The sequence below is a fragment of the Bos grunniens genome, chromosome 8, assembly GCF_055505025.1.
Source record: "Bos grunniens cultivar Pamir isolate PY7600 chromosome 8, Bosgru_T2T1.0, whole genome shotgun sequence".
Lineage (NCBI taxonomy): Eukaryota > Metazoa > Chordata > Mammalia > Artiodactyla > Bovidae > Bos > Bos grunniens.
In genome coordinates, this window is record NC_141172.1 from 77,978,459 (window position 1) to 77,995,657 (window position 17,199).

Consider the following 17,199-nt stretch of genomic DNA (forward strand, 5'->3'; position numbering starts at 1 on the left):
TTGAGGCTCATGCCTCAGAATCCGTTTGAGCACAGAAACCTTTTGTGAGAGTATAGTCATTGATGCTCCAGTTTTTAGGGCACAGAGGGAGATTTTACTCCAAGGTAAAGCGCACAGTGAATTAAGTCCCACATCAGCATTTTGCTATTGTTTTTGTGGCCACCTCGGGTATTTGTGGCTCGGGCCACCTCTTCCCAGCTCTTTTAGAGCAAGTAGTGAATTTCCCCTGGAAAACTCATTACGTTTCTTTGTAGGAAACAATTGTGACCTTAAAAGGCCCCTGCTAATATCTTAGAGGGTTGATGTTGGGTCTTGTAAGGAAGACTAACATTCACTGGCCTCTTTTTATATCTCAGCTTGACATGTAACCTTCTCAACCACATTCAGATGAACAGAATAATATTTGGAGAGGTGAAGTCAGTTTCCTGAGATCCCATAGCTCATCCAAGTGGCAGAACTGACATCTGAACCCCTGTGCTGGAAGGAAAAAGCCATGTTCTTCCCACTCTGAACCTCCCTGGTGCCCTCATCACATGCCCAGCTTCCCCAGGCTTCTCTCTGGGAGGTGGAGACAGGTTGCCTGGTGAATTCTCTGAGTTCTGCCCTTAGTGGTCGTGCAGGTCCAGCTAGGACACCGGTTCACTGTGTAGGACAGATTCCTCAAGCTTGGTTGGCTATCGGAGAAACGGGGATGCGTACTTTAAATTTCAGAACCACAGCTTCAAAGGGCTTCAGATATAGCTAGTCTGACTTCTCAAGGAAGGAATCTGGATTCTTTCCAAATTTCAAATCTGATTACTATGCCAAGGAATATGGAACCAGCAAACAGCAGATCTGGTTTCATCCTCACCTGCAGCATGCATGCAGTGTGCGGGTCTGAGCAACTCATTTCACTTCTCTGACCTTACTTTCCATCTCAGTGAAATGGCAAAGAAGTTTGTTCTGCCTGTTCCTTGGTGCTGTCGTGAAGCCACCATGGAAAGCATAGAGAATATGTATGTGAGTTATTCTTCTAATCAATGGACAGGAACAATGTGGAAACCCTGTGGCGTACATTGGGCCCCATCTCCCATGTTTGGAGAAATGCTCTTAGATAAACATGCCAGAAACTTGGATGGGCTCCTAGGAATGTGGGCACTGTTTCAGGTCTTTATAGGGTGGTCTCAGGGTGTCGACATAGGGGCACATACATTGGCCATCACTCTTTCAATTCTTGTCCCCTGGATTTATGACATTCCTCCCACGAGTGTTTTACAACCACTTTTTATACCCTGTTGGGCAGCCCTCCCAGGCTAGAGTGATGTTTATGAGGTCTTTGAGAATGTCAGAGGACTTCCCTGATCCTTTCTGCCTGTTGATTGGTACTCTGTATTTCTTCTACTATATCCTTAAAGAAAACTTTAGCTGCCACTGCAGAAAACCCATTTTAATATTCTGTGTGATATGCTTCCTTTTTCTCTTTGTGGTCCAGAACTATCACTTGCTTACCTTTTGTCAGCCATGATTAGTCATAACTATTTGCTTGAGCAGGAAACACATGTCACGAAGCCTAAGCCACACACGCTGTAGCACAAACTTGGCTTGGACAGCATGGGGCAGCCTCTGCCCTTTAGCAAGCTGATGAAGTCTAGGGACTCCTTCCCCAAATAAGGCTTTAAATGCATAACATAGAATACATGGGGCTAAACAGGTACACCGTTCCACTGCAGTACAGTTACAACATGTTTAAAATGTGATATACTAATGCCAGTGTTTTTGTCAAAATATTTAATAATGAGATCTGGTGGCAGATCTAATAACCCCTATAATTTACAGGTGATGAGCATAAATGATGTGTTGCGATACCTGCAACAGCAATCATGTAACCTGAAAATATCTGCTTTTTAGGGGTGACAATACTGTGATTTGCTGCCGACATTAAGGATTGGAAATACTAACTTTTGTTAGGTTAGTGAAAATTAGATGCAAACCAGGCTTATAGAAACCTCTGAATTTTTTCCATGGATCCCTTGAGAGTCTGTGCATTACAGGTCCTACTTTAGAACATTATAGGCCAGTGCATGAATGACCATTAGTCAGGTATGGTGGAGCCCTGGCTCAGAGCATTCTAGAGTATCTGAAGCATGGAGGTAGTGGTGGGGGTTAAGGTAGCATACAGAATTTAGACTCTGGGGCCAGACTGCCTAGGTTCAAATTCCAATTCTACCTCTTACTAACTCTGTGACATTGAACATGTTCCTTAACCTCTCTACACTCAATTTCTTCAACTGTTAAATGGCAGTGACCATAATACATTTTCAAATTACTTTTGCAAGGATTAAATGCACTTGAAATTGTACCCACCACATAGTAAGTATTTCGTGTGTTTCAGCTATCATTATTTTAAGTATATTTGAACATATAAAGAGAACCCCTTAGAGCTAAAGAGCATTGGAGTGAATCAGTCCTGGACAGGGCAGTGTTAAACTAGGCAGACACATACCAGTGTTTAACTATCCACAAGTTCAGCCCATGGAGAAGGAAATGGCAACCCACTGCAGTATTCTTGCCTGGAAAATCCCGTGGATGGAGGAGCCTGGTAGGGGTTGCAAAGAGTTGGACACAACTGAGCGACTTCACTTTTCAGCCCATATTTCCTTACATCTCAAGGATACTACAGGGGTTTTTGCCAAGAGTCTTGATGAAATCAATATACTTCATGCTCTTGACATTCTCCCTTTTCCCTATCCTGTGGTTCACCTAACAGAAAGCAGATGACCATCTACTATGAGCTAATCTTGATGAACCTGTACTTGCTCCTAATCACCAGCACTTCTTTTTCCAAGTGCATTCAAACCCTTTTTAAATGTTAATAGTTTCTGTTAAATTTTAGTCCAGGACAAAGGTCATGTTTGGTTGTAAGTTGTTTTTGTAATCTTGCTTCTTCACTCCCTTTTGAAAATTGTGTCAATGTTTGTTCGTCTCCCTTTATCATCTTTTCTTCTTTCTTTTCCCTAGTTCCTACTGTTCACATAAATCTCAGACTGAATATTGTCAAGGGATATTCTTTTAAAAACAACTTTGAGTTCTCCATTTATTCATCTGCTTTGGGTTTCAATTTATTATTGATCATATTTGTGTCATTTTTTCTAAACTTTAGATCAATTCCCTTGATGGAACCAGATATCAAATATCAAAATAAGAATTGCATAGTTAATTTACTCAACAAATATTTTGGAGCACCTTATGTGCCCTAGGAGGGAAAACGTGAGCAAAAATAGACACATCTCAGCCTAGTGAAGCTAATGGTCCAGCTTGGGAGCCAGGCATTAATCAAATGAACATATGTAAGTAAGAGCTGTGATGAGTGTCATGAAGCAGATGTCCTGAGGGCTATAATTATCTATAACAAGGGATCTGACCTCTGGGAAGACTGAGGTAGGAATCTTTGAGCTGAATCCTGTAGGTTGGGTTTACTAGGACAAAAGAGGAGGAAAGTACAGCCCAGGGGGAGAAAACAACAGGTAGGAAGGTCTGTTGCAAGAGAAGCAGAGCATAAGGAAGGAAACAAAAGATGGCCAGTGTGCTAAACACAGAGTGTAAGGTGCCAATCCAGATGGAGAAGCAAAAAGGAAGAAAGGAGCTGAGTCACAAAGGACCTTGTCAGCCATTTTTCATTATCATGAAAGAGTGAGATGCTGCTAAGAATTTCAAGCAAGATATTATTGTTGTTTAGTTGCTAAGTCATGTCTGACTCTTTGCAACCTCATGGACTGCAGCACCCCAGGCTTCCCTGTCCTTCCTGTCTCTCAGAGTTTGCTTAAACTCATGGCCATTGAATCAATGATGCCATCCAACCATCTCATCCTCTGTTGCCCTCTTGTCCTCCTTCCCTCAGTCCTTCCCATCATTAGAGTCTTTTCCAGTGAGTCAACTCTTCACATCAGGTGGCCAAAGTATTGGAGCCTCAGCTTCATCATCAGTTCTTCCAGTGGATATTCAGGATTGATTCCCTTTAGGACTGACTGGTTTGATAGCTTTGCTGTCCAAGGAACTCTCAAGAGTCTTCTCCAGCACCACACTATGAAGTATGTTGGGTGGTGCAACTCTGGAGAGCCAGAGCAGCTATAAGCAGATGGGGTAAGAGGTTCTTACAGAAGTTCAGGAAAGCCAGGCTGGTATGTATGGTGGTCGAGGGTGATGGCAGTGGAGACAAAACCAATAAAGAGGTTTATAAGCTATTTATAAGGCAAAATCGCAGGACATAGTGGTGGATTGGGTATGGAAAGTGCAAAGCATTGGATGTCAAGGATATGAAATAGATTTCCGACCTGCATGGTTGGACAGTCAGTGGTGCAATTCCCTGTCCTGGTTTTCAGATGGGCTGGGCAGAGAACAAGACCTCAGTTGGTACATATCAAGTTTGATGTAATTTTAAGCCAGCTATATTTCTTGGGTGTATATTTCTTGCTCTAAGAAGCAAGGGAACACTGGGAGGAGAGTGACCAAGAAGTCTGGGACCAGTCCATAGGAGAGATAGTGGAGGGAATGGGGAGTATTAGGGTGAGAGAAAGGAAGGCCTAGATATAAACACAATAGCTGCTTTCTGCCCTGCCAATAAAGACAGTAGTTCTAGAGGCCAGGACGGGGACTGCTGGGTAAAAGTTTCATGAAGTGGATGTGGCACTGTGTAAAGAGGAAGTACCTAGGAGTGAGAGCTCTGACAGGCAACCTTGCCAAGAGATGAGTTCCTTGTCACTGGAGTGAAGCATCCAAGCATAGACTTTCCATCTTCCATAATGTTGAAGAAAGTGTTTTGTAAACTATGTTCTGTGGAAGACAGGGATTTTTTGGAGGAGTTTCAGTGATGAGTTCTATATTTAAATGTCATCTGCTATGTGTATTATAACAATTAACATAACTATTAATACTAAGTACATTATAGCCATTAATAAAAACTAATGGAAACCAACACGCTCAGATGGGTTGTATATACAATTTTAACACACTGGAAAATAGCAAAACTTTGATTTCTTTTTTTTTTTGTTTGTTTGATTTAGAATACATAAATGTAACCAATGTGAAATTTTATAAATAAATTTATACTGATATGATGCATTTTTACTTTACTTAGTTTGGTGGATTCTGTAAGGTAGATTACTTCTAAAGTCCTTGATACTCAAAGATTTCAAGGTTTTTATCCTTACAATCAACGTCAGCTACCATATTCTCATTTATGTAAATTATTTTAGCACAAATAAAATATCTATCTGGCTGTAACCTCAGCCAGATAGAGTTCTTCTAAGCACAGGGAGAAATTTATAAAGCACTCTGTTTCCAGAATCAACTGTTTTGCCAACTTACCCAACACTTCCCAGTCAGCCCTCAGTCTACACTCTTCTTGCTTCTTTCAAACTTGCCAAACTTCATCTGAGCTTTCAAAGGCACTGATTTTATGTGCATGGACTAATATAAAGAGTCTAGGGCTTAGTATCTCATTATACTTATGACATAATTATTTAAATGGTGTAGGGACCACGACCAACAGGTTCTCCATGTCAGAGAGAGAATTCCCAAATGTTCACAGTTTTGAAGCTGTGAATAACAAAGTGGCAGTAGTTAAAGAGAAACAAAAAGAGAAATGGTAAGCAGATCAGAGAAACTCAGAGAATGCTTGATTCAACTTTTTACCAGATGACTGCTTCACTATTCTCTAGAATCTCAAGACAGATTCACCAATTTTTCAATAGAGAGAACATCCACCCAAGATCATCCACCCAATTACTTGGCTGTAATTTTCTTCTCTACTTGCCCATGCACTGATAGGACACATCAGATCAGATCAGTCGCTCAGTCGTGTCTGACTCTTTGCGACCCCATGAATCGCAGCACGCCAGGCCTCCCTGTCCATCACCAACTCCCAGACTTCACTCAGACTCACGTCCACTGAGTCAGTGATGCCATCCAGCCATCTCATCCTCTGTTGTCCCCTTCTCCTCCTGCCCCCAATCCCTCCCAGCATCAGGGTCTTTCCAGTGAGTCAACTCTTCGCATGAGGTGGCCAAAGTACTGGAGTTTCAGCTTTAGCATCATTCCTTCCAAAGAAATCCCAGGGCTGATCTCCTTCAGAATGGACTGGTTGGATCTCCTTGCAGTCCAAGGGACTCTCAAGAGTCTTCTCCAACACCACAGTTCAACAGCATCAATTCTTTGGCGCTCAGCCTTCTTCACAGTCCAACTCTCACATCCACACATGACCACAGGAAAAACCATAGCCTTGACAAGATGGACCTTTGTTGGCAAAGTGATGTCTCTGCTTTTGAATATGCTATCTAGGTTGGTCACATAGTGTGTCCTATAATGCTCCCACTGGAATGAATGAGACATGAATAGAAGTATGGTGGCCTATTTCAGCCCCTTGCTTTAGCATTCTAGATTTCTAATCCCCAAACACAAAATATATACCTCAAAACTCTTTCAAGTGTGAAACAAAGTGACCTGCTAACAAGCATATTACTCCTGTCATTAATAAAGTCAGCTGCCTGTAGTTACATGAACCTGAAGTGTCATAAGCAATGATTTCTGTGCATTAGGAACCACCCGTGTGATTTGCATGTTCTTTGGGCAAATCCAGACCTGCTTGGACCTCAGTGTATGGGCCTCGATTGTGAAATGATGATATTGTTTGGGTCAGATAACTTCTATAGTCCTTCTGGCTCTAAAATTCAAAGCTCAATTCCCAGTTCCACTGAATTAAATATTTTCTACATAGAGAAGACTTAAGATCAATTCTTAGAGAATTAAAAAATCTGGTAAAAATAGCAAATAAAAATAAAGCCATGCTTGTTTTACCAGAGGAGATAAAATTTGGGGGTTAGTGATATTTAAAAAAAAAAATTGTTTTTTTCTTCTCTGCTTATAGACCAACTCCCATGAATCATTCAGAATTTTCTTCTGTATTTATCTCCTGGCCTTACAGATAAGAGGATTAGTCTTCTATTGTTTTTCTCTTGAAGGAGTTTCCATATAGTAGTCAAAGAAGTTTATTTATTTATTAGCCATATATAGACTTCCATGGTTTCTTTGTCTTCGGTTATATGTACGCGAGGAAGTACACATGCATATCAGTAACATCTTACGGAAAAAGCTGAACAAACTTCTTGGCCAACTCAATAGATAAAATGGTCAAGGGATGCCAAGTTCTTTAAAACCCAGTAACATCTTGTGTGTGTATGCTAAGTTGCTTCAGTCATGTCCAACTCTTTGTGAGCCTATGGACCATATCCCACCAGGCTCCTTTGTCCAGGCAAGAATACTGGAGTGGGCTGCAGTGCCTTCCTTCCAAGGATCTTCCAGACCCAGGGATCGAACCCATGACTCTTATGTCTCCTTTGTCAGGTGGGTTCCTTACCACTAGCACTACCTGGGAAGGTAAAACGCCAGCTGTATCTTCTATAGGGTTGTAGGCCAGTTATCTGTGGATAACCAGGCCATCTCCTCAAGACAAATATCCTAAAGGGGCAGAGGAAACCAACGTGAATACAGTAATGCAATGGTTTTCATTAATAGTACACCCCAGAGTACATGCCTTGAGCTACTGGAGTTAAACACTGTCAACAGTTGTCAGTGTAATTCTTAAAGATCTCAGTTTTAAAGATGACAGTTCAGAGCTTCAAAAGATTGAAGTTCTTGCCCAACTTGAACCCAGATAGCCCAAGAGTTCTGTTTATCTCTTTAAGGCATAAAACAGGGAGGGCTCAATCTTACCACTCTTCACACCTCACTTATAAGAGGATCATCCTTTTTTCCTTCAGCATGGAGTCTGAGAAAAATGGAGGATGAGATGTTTTTGTAGGAGGTCTCTAATTTGGAATAGTGATTTTTCCATATATAAACCCAGTTCAGTTTCCCCGATGATGTAAAGAACAGTCTCTCTTCCCTTGGTTCCCACCTCGTGTAGGTGAGCGAATAGCTTCTCAGTGAAGTTTATAGCCCTCCTGTTTCCCTGCCTCGGCTGGCTTCAGCTTCCCCTAAGCAAGTTCAGGGAACTTATCGGCAGCTTGAGGGTTAAGAGCAGCAGGCCTAGACATCCCCTGGGTGTGGCAGGTTTCCAGGAAAGAAAGCTACAAAAGGAAAGAGTAGTGTGGGAAAGTAAAGTCCACATGAATGAGATCAGGATGTTCTGAGCCCTGTCCTGGTGCTGCCCACCCGGGGCTGCAGCTCTGCAGTGCCAGAAGGCACTCATTGCCCTCAGCAGCTCTGGGTGCCCCTCAGAAGGTGGCGCCCACCCTAAGGGGAGGACACACAGTGGCAGAAGGCAGAGAAAGGCCACCCAGGGGGAGTTCTCAGTGAAAGGAAGGTTCCTTTGAGGAGTGGTTAGCAAGATATTCTTACCCCGGGACTCATGAGAAGGGGAGCTTTTTTCTTTTTTCCCAAAATGCAAATAGCCTCTGTCCTTGGAAGAAGGAAGATGGGTTGCTAGGCAATCACTTCTCAGCAAGCGCCCCCACTGCCCTTGTTTCCTGACCCCTAGAACAATGGAGACTTTTCAGTGAATGGAACCAAGATGGGAGGAAAAGACATGGCCGAAATAAAAATGGAAGCAGAGATTGTGGAAGGGCTGGTTCATAGAGTATGGGAATAAAAATGTAATATGAATGCTTTACTCTAGGCAGACCAGAAGAGGTTTCATTGCTTACCATCACATGGTCATTGTCATCACAAGCCAAGTGGTATAAGCCATACAACAGCCACTGCCCCATGGTGACCCCATTTTTTCTTTTTTGTTTTGTTTTTTTTCAATATTTACTTATTTATTTGTCTGTGTAGAGTCTTAGTTGCATCAGGGGGATCTTTCACGGGGTTGCACGGACTCTGTAGCTGTGGTGTGTGGGCTTAGTTACTCCACAGCATGTGGGATCTTAGTTCCCCAAACAGGGATGGAACCTATGTCCCCTGCACTGGAAGGTGAGCCCTTAACTACCAGACCACCAGGGAAATCCCTGGTGACCCCAGGTGTAATGACTCCAGTGACCCTGAGGATGTTACATTGTTACCTGTTGATTAGGAGTTCTTAGGTCTCAATGTCTTTATCAGAGAAATGATATTTGGAATTATATTTTTATTAAAATAATCTTTTTAGCAATCCCTATGTTTTGTTAGATCCTGCCAGAGTTTTGGCAGAAAATAGTGACACACTGAACTTGAGTAAGAGAAACATATATGAATTATAGGGCTATTTACAAAAATGTAGGTAGGTTTTAGGAAAACCACAAGGGATAGGGTAGGACCTCATAACCTGTTGGTCTGAGGTAACAGGGGGAAGGAGCGGTTACCTGAACCCAGGAAAGGTAGTCACCTGGAGAGGACCATCTGACAGGAGCTGTGCCTTTTGTTAGAAGGAGGTAGCCAGCCTGTGATGACTCCACACCCAGCACCCTGTCCTTTGAACCCAGTGGGAAGCCAGGTGGCAAGAGGACTGGACCAAGTGCATGAAACAGCTTGGGCTATATAAGAGAATGCTGGAGACCTGATGGCTTAATAGCAAAAATTTATTTCTGCTGGTCTGAAGAGCAGGGCTCTGGTGGTCAGAATAGTTAGCTTGTTGGTGTGGGCTCTCTTCCTAGTTATATCTTCACATGCACATGGCCTTCCTTGGCATTTGAACACAGAGAACCAATGAAAGAAAAAGAGAGAGAGGCTCCTTGTCACCTCCCTTTTTTATAAGGGCATTAATCCCATCTTGAGGGTATCACAGTCTTGGCTATGTCTAAATATAACCGCCTCCCAAAGGCCCTACATTTTGATACTCTCCTATTAGGGGGTTAAGTTTTAAACTTATGAATTTTGGAAGAGAAAACTCAGTCCATAGCACCAAGTAACCATTCAGAGTAGATGCTGTGAAGACCACAATGATAGGTGAATCAGAGTATCTCCCTGGGAAACTTGCTGCAAGATTTTAATGTATACATTCATGCAGAGCCCCATATTATTTTTACCTCTTAGTAGAGCCAACTAAAACATTGGGAGATCAGGTGATTTGTCCAGGAAATGCACATGAAGGACACATGCTGGCCAACTTGCTTTGTTTGACAGAGATTGCAAGGCACCGATTCTAAGAGATCTGTACATATGACTAGGGGACTCTGTTATCAGCATGGGTTATTTGGCTTTTGTCCATATTAAATGTTTTCATGGTAAAAGCAATGATATAAAAAACTTTTAAAATTTTAAGAGAAAAACTAAATCATTTTAAAACTCGCATGGTTACATCTATGTGTATTTGTACACAGTAATTCTCTTATATTGTGTGTATATATATATGTTTGTATATAGGCAGATATGTATACATGTGTGGATATGTATGCATAGGTATGTATATGAACTCAATTTTTATTAGTGATAGTTGTGTTCTACAAAAACTAGCATATATTGAATCATTGTTCCTAGAGAAAATACAAGGTTCAATTCAGTTCAGTCACTCAGTCGTATCCGACTCTTTGCGACCCCATGAACCACAGCACACCAGGCCTCCCTGTCTATCACCAACTCCCAGAGTCCACCAAAACTCATGTCCATCGAGTTAGTGATGCCATCCAACCATCTCATCCTCTGTTGTCTCCTTCTCCTCCTGCCCTCAATCTTTCCCAGCATCAGGGTCTTCTCAAATGAGTCAGCTCTTGGCATCAGGTGGCCGAAGTATTAGAGTTTCAGCTTCAACATCAGTCCTTCCAACGAACATCCAGGAGTGATCTCCTTTAGAATGGACTGGTTGGATCTCCTTGCAGTCCAAGGGACTCTCAAGAGTCTTCTCCAACACCACAGTTCAAAAACATCAATTCTTCAGCGCTCAGCCTTCTTCACAGTCCAACTCTCACATTCATACATGACCACAGGAAAAACCACAGCCTTGACTAGATGGACCTTTGTTGGCAAAGTGATGTCTCTGCTTTTGAATATGCTATCTACATTGGTCATAACTTTCCTTCCAAGGAGTAAGCATCTTTTAATTTCATGGCTGCAGTCACCATCTGCAGTGATTTTGGAGCCCAGAAAAATAAAGCCAGCCACTGTTTCCACTGTTTCCCCATCTATTTCCCATGAAGTGATGGGACCAGATGCCATGATCTTAATTTTCTGAATGTTGAGCTTTAAGCCAACTTTGTCACTCTCCTCTTTCACTTTCATCAAGAGGCTCTTTAGTTCTTCTTCACTTTCTGGCATAAGGGTGGTGTCATCTGCATATCTGAGGTTATTGATATTTCTCCCAGCAATCTTGATTCCAGCTTGTGCTTCCTCCAGTCCAGCGTTTCTCATGATGTACTCTGCATATAAGTTAAATAAGCAGGGTGACCACATACAGCCTTGACATACTCCTTGTCCTATTTGGAACCAGATTCCTGTGAACCTTTGATCATGACATTTTCATCAACTGATCAAAACATAGCCTTCTATGTCTTCTGTTTGACATAGACATGTCTATGTCAAAACATGTCTCCTGTTTAAAGACATCTTGTTTTATATATATTGTTGATCCATTAAGGTTGAACTCATGGCCAACCGTACTATAACTCTTTCTTGAATACAACTTTTCTTTCACACATATTTTTTTCTCTGTAAGGTACATCACATCCTTCTTGCTCTTAGGAATGCTAGACAGCACATTAGCATAATCCCTGCAGGCTGTTTTAAATAGTGAAATCACCAATAAAGAAGATTTTTTTTAATGGCATTAAATAGACTGTGAAAAGGATGCTCACTTTCAGTGTCAGAGCTAAAACAAGAAGATAGAGTTTTACCTTGTTCCAGCTTAACCAGGAATGTGCAGATGACCTAAAATTTTCACTGCTCTGCACATACCTGTGAATAACTAGGAAAGCAATGTGATTATTGATATGAGGATTATAAACATATTTTAGGGATTAGGTAAACTTACAAACTTAAATTGCACTCATCTCACATGCTAGTAAAGTAATGCTCAAAATTCTCCAAGCCAGGCTTCAGCAATACATGAACCGTGAACTTCCAGATGTTCAAGCTGGTTTTAGAAAAGGCAGAGGAACCAGAGATCAAATTGCCAACATGCAGTGGATCATCGAAAAAGCAAGAGAGTTCCAGAAAAACATCTATTTCTGCTTTATTGACTATGCCAAAGCCTTTGTCTGGGTGGATCACAATAAATTGTGGAAAATTCTGAAGGAGATGGGAATACCAGACCACCTGACCTGCCTCTTGAGAAACCTGTATGCAGGTCAGGAAGCAACAGTTAGAACTGGACATGGAACAACAGACTGGTTCCAAATAGGAAAAGGAGTACGTCAAGGCTGTATATTGTCACCCTGCTTGTTTAACTTATATGCAGAGTACATCATGAGAAATGCTGGGCTGGAAGAAGCACAAGCTGGAATCAAGATTGCCGGGAGAAATATCAATAACCTCAGATATGAAGATGACACCACCCTTATGCCAGAAAGTGAAGAGGAACTAAAAAGCCTCTTGATGAAAGTGAAAGCTTAAAGCTCAACATTCAGAAAACGAAGATCATGGCATCCGGTCCCATCACTTCATGGGAAATAGATGGGGAAACAGTGGAAACAGTGTCAGACTTTATTTTTTTGGGGTCCAGAATCACTGCAGATGGTGACTGCAGCCATGAAATTATTATTTTTTTTTAATTTTATTTTATTTTTAAACTTTACAATATTGTATTAGTTTTGCCAAATATCGAAATGAATCCACCACAGGTATACCCACGTTCCCCATCCTGAACCCTCCTCCCTCATCCCTCCCCTACCCTCCCTCTGGGTCGTCCCAGTGCACCAGCCCCAAGCATCCAGTACCGTGCATCGAACCTGGACTGGCGACTCATTTCATACATGATATTATACATGTTTCAATGCTATTCTCCCAAATCTCCCCACCCTCTCCCTCTCCCACAGAGTCCATAAGACTGATCTATATATCGGTGTCTCTTTTGCTGTCTCGTACACAGGGTTATTGTTACCATCTTTCTAAATTCCATATATATGCGTTAGTATACTGTATTGGTGTTTTTCTTTCTGGCTTACTTCACTCTGTATAATAGGTTCCAGTTTCATCCATCTCATTAGAACTGATTCAAATGTATTCTTTTTAATGGCTGAGTAATACTCCATTGTGTATATGTACCACAGCTTTCTTAGCCATTCATCTGCTGATGGACATCTAGGTTGCTTCCATGTCCTGGCTATTATAAACAGTGCTGCGATGAACATTGGGGTACACGTGTCTCTTTCCCTTCCGGTTTCCTCAGTGTGTATGCCCAGCAGTGGGATTGCTGGATCATAAGGCAGTTCTATTTCCAGTTTTTTAAGGAATCTCCACACTGTTCTCCATAGTGGCTGTACTAATTTGCATTCCCACCAACAGTGTAAGAGAGTTCCCTTTTCTCCACACCCTCTCCAGCATTTATTGCTTGTAGACTTTTGGATCGCAGCCATTCTGACTGGAGTGAAATGGTACCTCATAGTGGTTTTGATTTGCATTTCTCTGATAATGAGTGATGTTGAGCATCTTTTCATGTGTTTGTTAGCCATCTGTATGTCTTCTTTGGAGAAATGTCTATTTAGTTCTTTGGCCCATTTTTTGATTGGGTCATTTATTTTTCTGGAGTTGAGCTGTAGGAGTTGCTTGTATATTTTTGAGATTAGTTGTTTGTCCATTGCTTCATTTGCTATTATTTTCTCCCATTCTGAAGGCTGTCTTTTCACCTTGCTAATAGTTTCCTTTGTTGTGCAGAAACTTTTAAGTTTAATTAGGTCCCATTTGTTTATTTTTGCTTTTATTTCCAATATTCTGGGAGGTGGGTCATAGAGGATCCTGCTGTGATGTATGTCTGAGAGTGTTTTGCCTACGTTCTCCTCTAGGAGTTTTATAGTTTCTGGTCTTACGTTTAGATCTTTAATCCATTTTGAGTTTATTTTTGTGTAAGGTGTTAGAAAGTGTTCTAGTTTCATTCTTTTACAAGTGGTTGACCAGATTTCCCAGCACCACTTGTTAAAGAGATTGTCTTTAATCCATCGTATATTCTTGCTCCTTTGTCAAAGATAGGTGTCCATATGTGTGTGGATTTATCTCTGGGCTTTCTATTTTGTTCCATTGATCAATATTTCTGTCTTTGTGCCAGTACCATACTGTCTTGATAACTGTGGCTTTGTAATAGAGCCTGAAGTCAGGTAGTTTGATTCCTCCAGTTCCATTCTTCTTTCTCAAGATCGCTTTGGCTATTTGAGGTTTTTTGTATTTCCATACAAATTGGGAAATTATTTGTTCTAGCTCTGTGAAGAATACCGTTGGTAGCTTGATAGGGATTGCATTGAATCTATAAATTGCTTTGGGTAGTATACTCATTTTCACTATATTGATTCTTCCAATCCATGAACATGGTATATTTCTCCATCTATTAGTGTCCTCTTTGATTTCTTTCACCAGTGTTTTATAGTTTTCTATATATAGGTCTTTAGTTTCTTTAGGTAGATATATTCCTAAGTATTTTATTCTTTCCGTTGCAATGGTGAATGGAATTGTTTCCTTAATTTCTCTTTCTGTTTTCTCATTATTAGTGTATAGGAATGCAAGGGATTTCTGTGTGTTGATTTTATATCCTGCAACTTTACTATAATCATTGATTAGTTCTAGTAATTTTCTGGTGGAGTCTTTAGGGTTATCTATGTTAAGGATCATGTCATCTGCAAACAGTGGGTTTTACTTCTTCTTTTCCAATTTGGATTCCTTTTATTTCTTTTTCTGCTCTGATTGCTGTGGCCAAAACTTCCAAAACTATGTTGAATAGTAATGGTGAAAGTGGGCACCCTTGTCTTGTTCCTGACTTTAGGGGAAATGCTTTCAATTTTTCACCATTGAGGATAATGTTTGCTGTGGGTTTGTCATATATAGCTTTTATTATGTTGAGGTATGTTCCTTCTATTCCTGCTTTCTGGAGAGTTCTTATCATAAATGGATGTTGAATTTTGTCAAAGGCTTTCTCTGCATCTATTGAGATAATCATATGGTTTTTGTTTTTCAATTTGTTAATGTGGTGTATAACATTGATTGATTTGTGGATATTGAAGAATCCTTGAATCCCTGGGATAAAGCCCACTTGGTCATGGTGTATGATCTTTTTAATATGTTGTTGGATTCTGATTGCTAGAATTTTGTTAAGGATTTTTGCATCTATGTTCATCAGTGATATTGGCCTGTAGTTTTCTTTTTTTGTGGGATCTTTGTCAGGTTTTGGTATGAGGGTGATGGTGGCCTCATAGAATGAGTTTGGAAGTTTACCTTCCTCTGCAATTTTCTGGAAGAGTTTGAGCAGTATAGGTGTTAGCTCTTCTCTAAATTTTTGGTAGAATTCAGCTGTGAAGCCGTCTGGACCTGGGCTTTTGTTTGCTGGAAGATTTTTGATTACAGTTTCGATTTCCGTGCTTGTGATGGGTCTGTTAAGACTTTCTATTTCTTCCTGGTCCAGTTTTGGGAAGTTGTACTTTTCTAAGAATTTGTCCATTTCTTCCACGTTGTCCATATTATTGGCATATAATTGTTGATAGTAGTCTCTTATGATCCTTTGTATTTCTGTGTTGTCTGTTGTGATCTCTCCATTTTCATTTCTAATTTTATTGATTTGATTTTTCTCCCTTTGTTTCTTGATGAGTCTGGCTAATGGTTTGTCAATTTTATTTATCCTTTCAAAGAACCAGCTTTTGGCTTTGTTGATTTTTGCTATGGTCTCTTTTGTTTCTTTTGCATTTATTTCTGCCCTAATTTTTAAGATTTCTTTCCTTCTACTAACCCTGGGGTTCTTCATTTCTTCCTTTTCTAGTTGCTTTAGGTGTAGGGTTAGGTTATTTATTTGACTTTTTTCTTGTTTCTTTAGGTATGCCTGTATTGCTATGAACTTTCCCCTTAGGACTGCTTTTAAAGTGTCCCACAGGTTTTGAGTTGTTGTGTTTTCATTTTCATTAGTTTCTATGCAAATTTTGATTTCTTTTTTGATTTCTTCTGTGATTTGTTGGTTATTCAGTAGCGTGTTGTTCAGCCTCCATATGTTGGAATTTTTAATAGTTTTTCTACTGTAATTGAGATCTAATCTTACTGCATTGTGGTCAGAAAAGATGCTTGGAATGATTTCTATTTTTTTGAATTTATCAAGGCTAGATTTATGGCCCAGGATGTGATCTATCCTGGAGAAGGTTCCATGTGCGCTTGAGAAAAAGGTGGAATTCATTGTTTTGGGATGAAATGTCCTATAGATATCAATTAGGTCTAATTGGTCTATTGTATCATTTAACGTTTGTGTTTCCTTGTTAATTTTCTGTTTAGTTGATCTATCCATAGGTGTGAGTGGGGTATTAAAGTCTCCCACTATTATTGTGTTATTGTTAATTTCTCCTTTCATACTTGTTAGCATTTGTCTTACATATTGCGGCGCTCCTGTGTTGGGTGCATATATATTTATAATTGTTATATCTTCTTCTTGGATTGATCCTTTGATCATTAGGTAGTGACCATCTTTGTCTCTTTTCACAGCCTTTGTTTTAAAGTCTATTTTATCTGATATAAGTACTGCTACTCCTGCTTTCTTTTGGTCCCTATTTGCATGGAAAATCTTTTTCCAGCCCTTCACTTTCAGTCTGTATGTGTCCCCTGTTTTGAGGTGGGTCTCTTGTAGACAACATATGTAGGGGTCTTGTTTTTGTATCCATTCAGCCAGTCTTTGTCTTTTGGTTGGGACATTCAACCCATTTACATTTAAGGTAATTACTGATAAGTATGATCCCATTGCCATTTACTTTATTGTTTTGGGTTCGAGTTTATACACTGTTTTTGTGTTTCCTGTCTAGAGAATATCCTTTAGTATTTGTTGGAGAGCTGGTTTGGTGGTGCTGAATTCTCTCAGCCATGAAATTAAAAGATGCTTACTCCTTGGAAGGAAAGTTATGACCAACCTAGATAGCATTTTCAAAAGCAGAGACATTAGTTTGCCAACAAAGGTCCATCTAGTCAAGGCTGTGGTTTTTCCAGTGGTCATGTATAGATGTGAAAGTTGGACTGTGAAGAAGGCTGAGCACCGAAGAATTGATGCTTTTGAACTGTGGTGTTGGAGAAGACTCTTGAGAGTCCCTTGGACTGCAAGGAGATCCAACCAGTCCATTCTGAAGGAGATCAGCCCTGGGATTTCTT

The 17,199-nt window shown here is 40.5% G+C and overlaps 1 protein-coding gene across 7 annotated transcripts in view; it reads left to right on the forward strand.

Annotated features, from left to right (window-relative positions):
• The window catches only part of NTRK2 (neurotrophic receptor tyrosine kinase 2), a 408,111-nt gene that overhangs the window by 342,604 nt on the left and 48,308 nt on the right, over positions 1-17,199 (forward strand). The gene's annotated exons all lie outside the window — the stretch shown is intronic.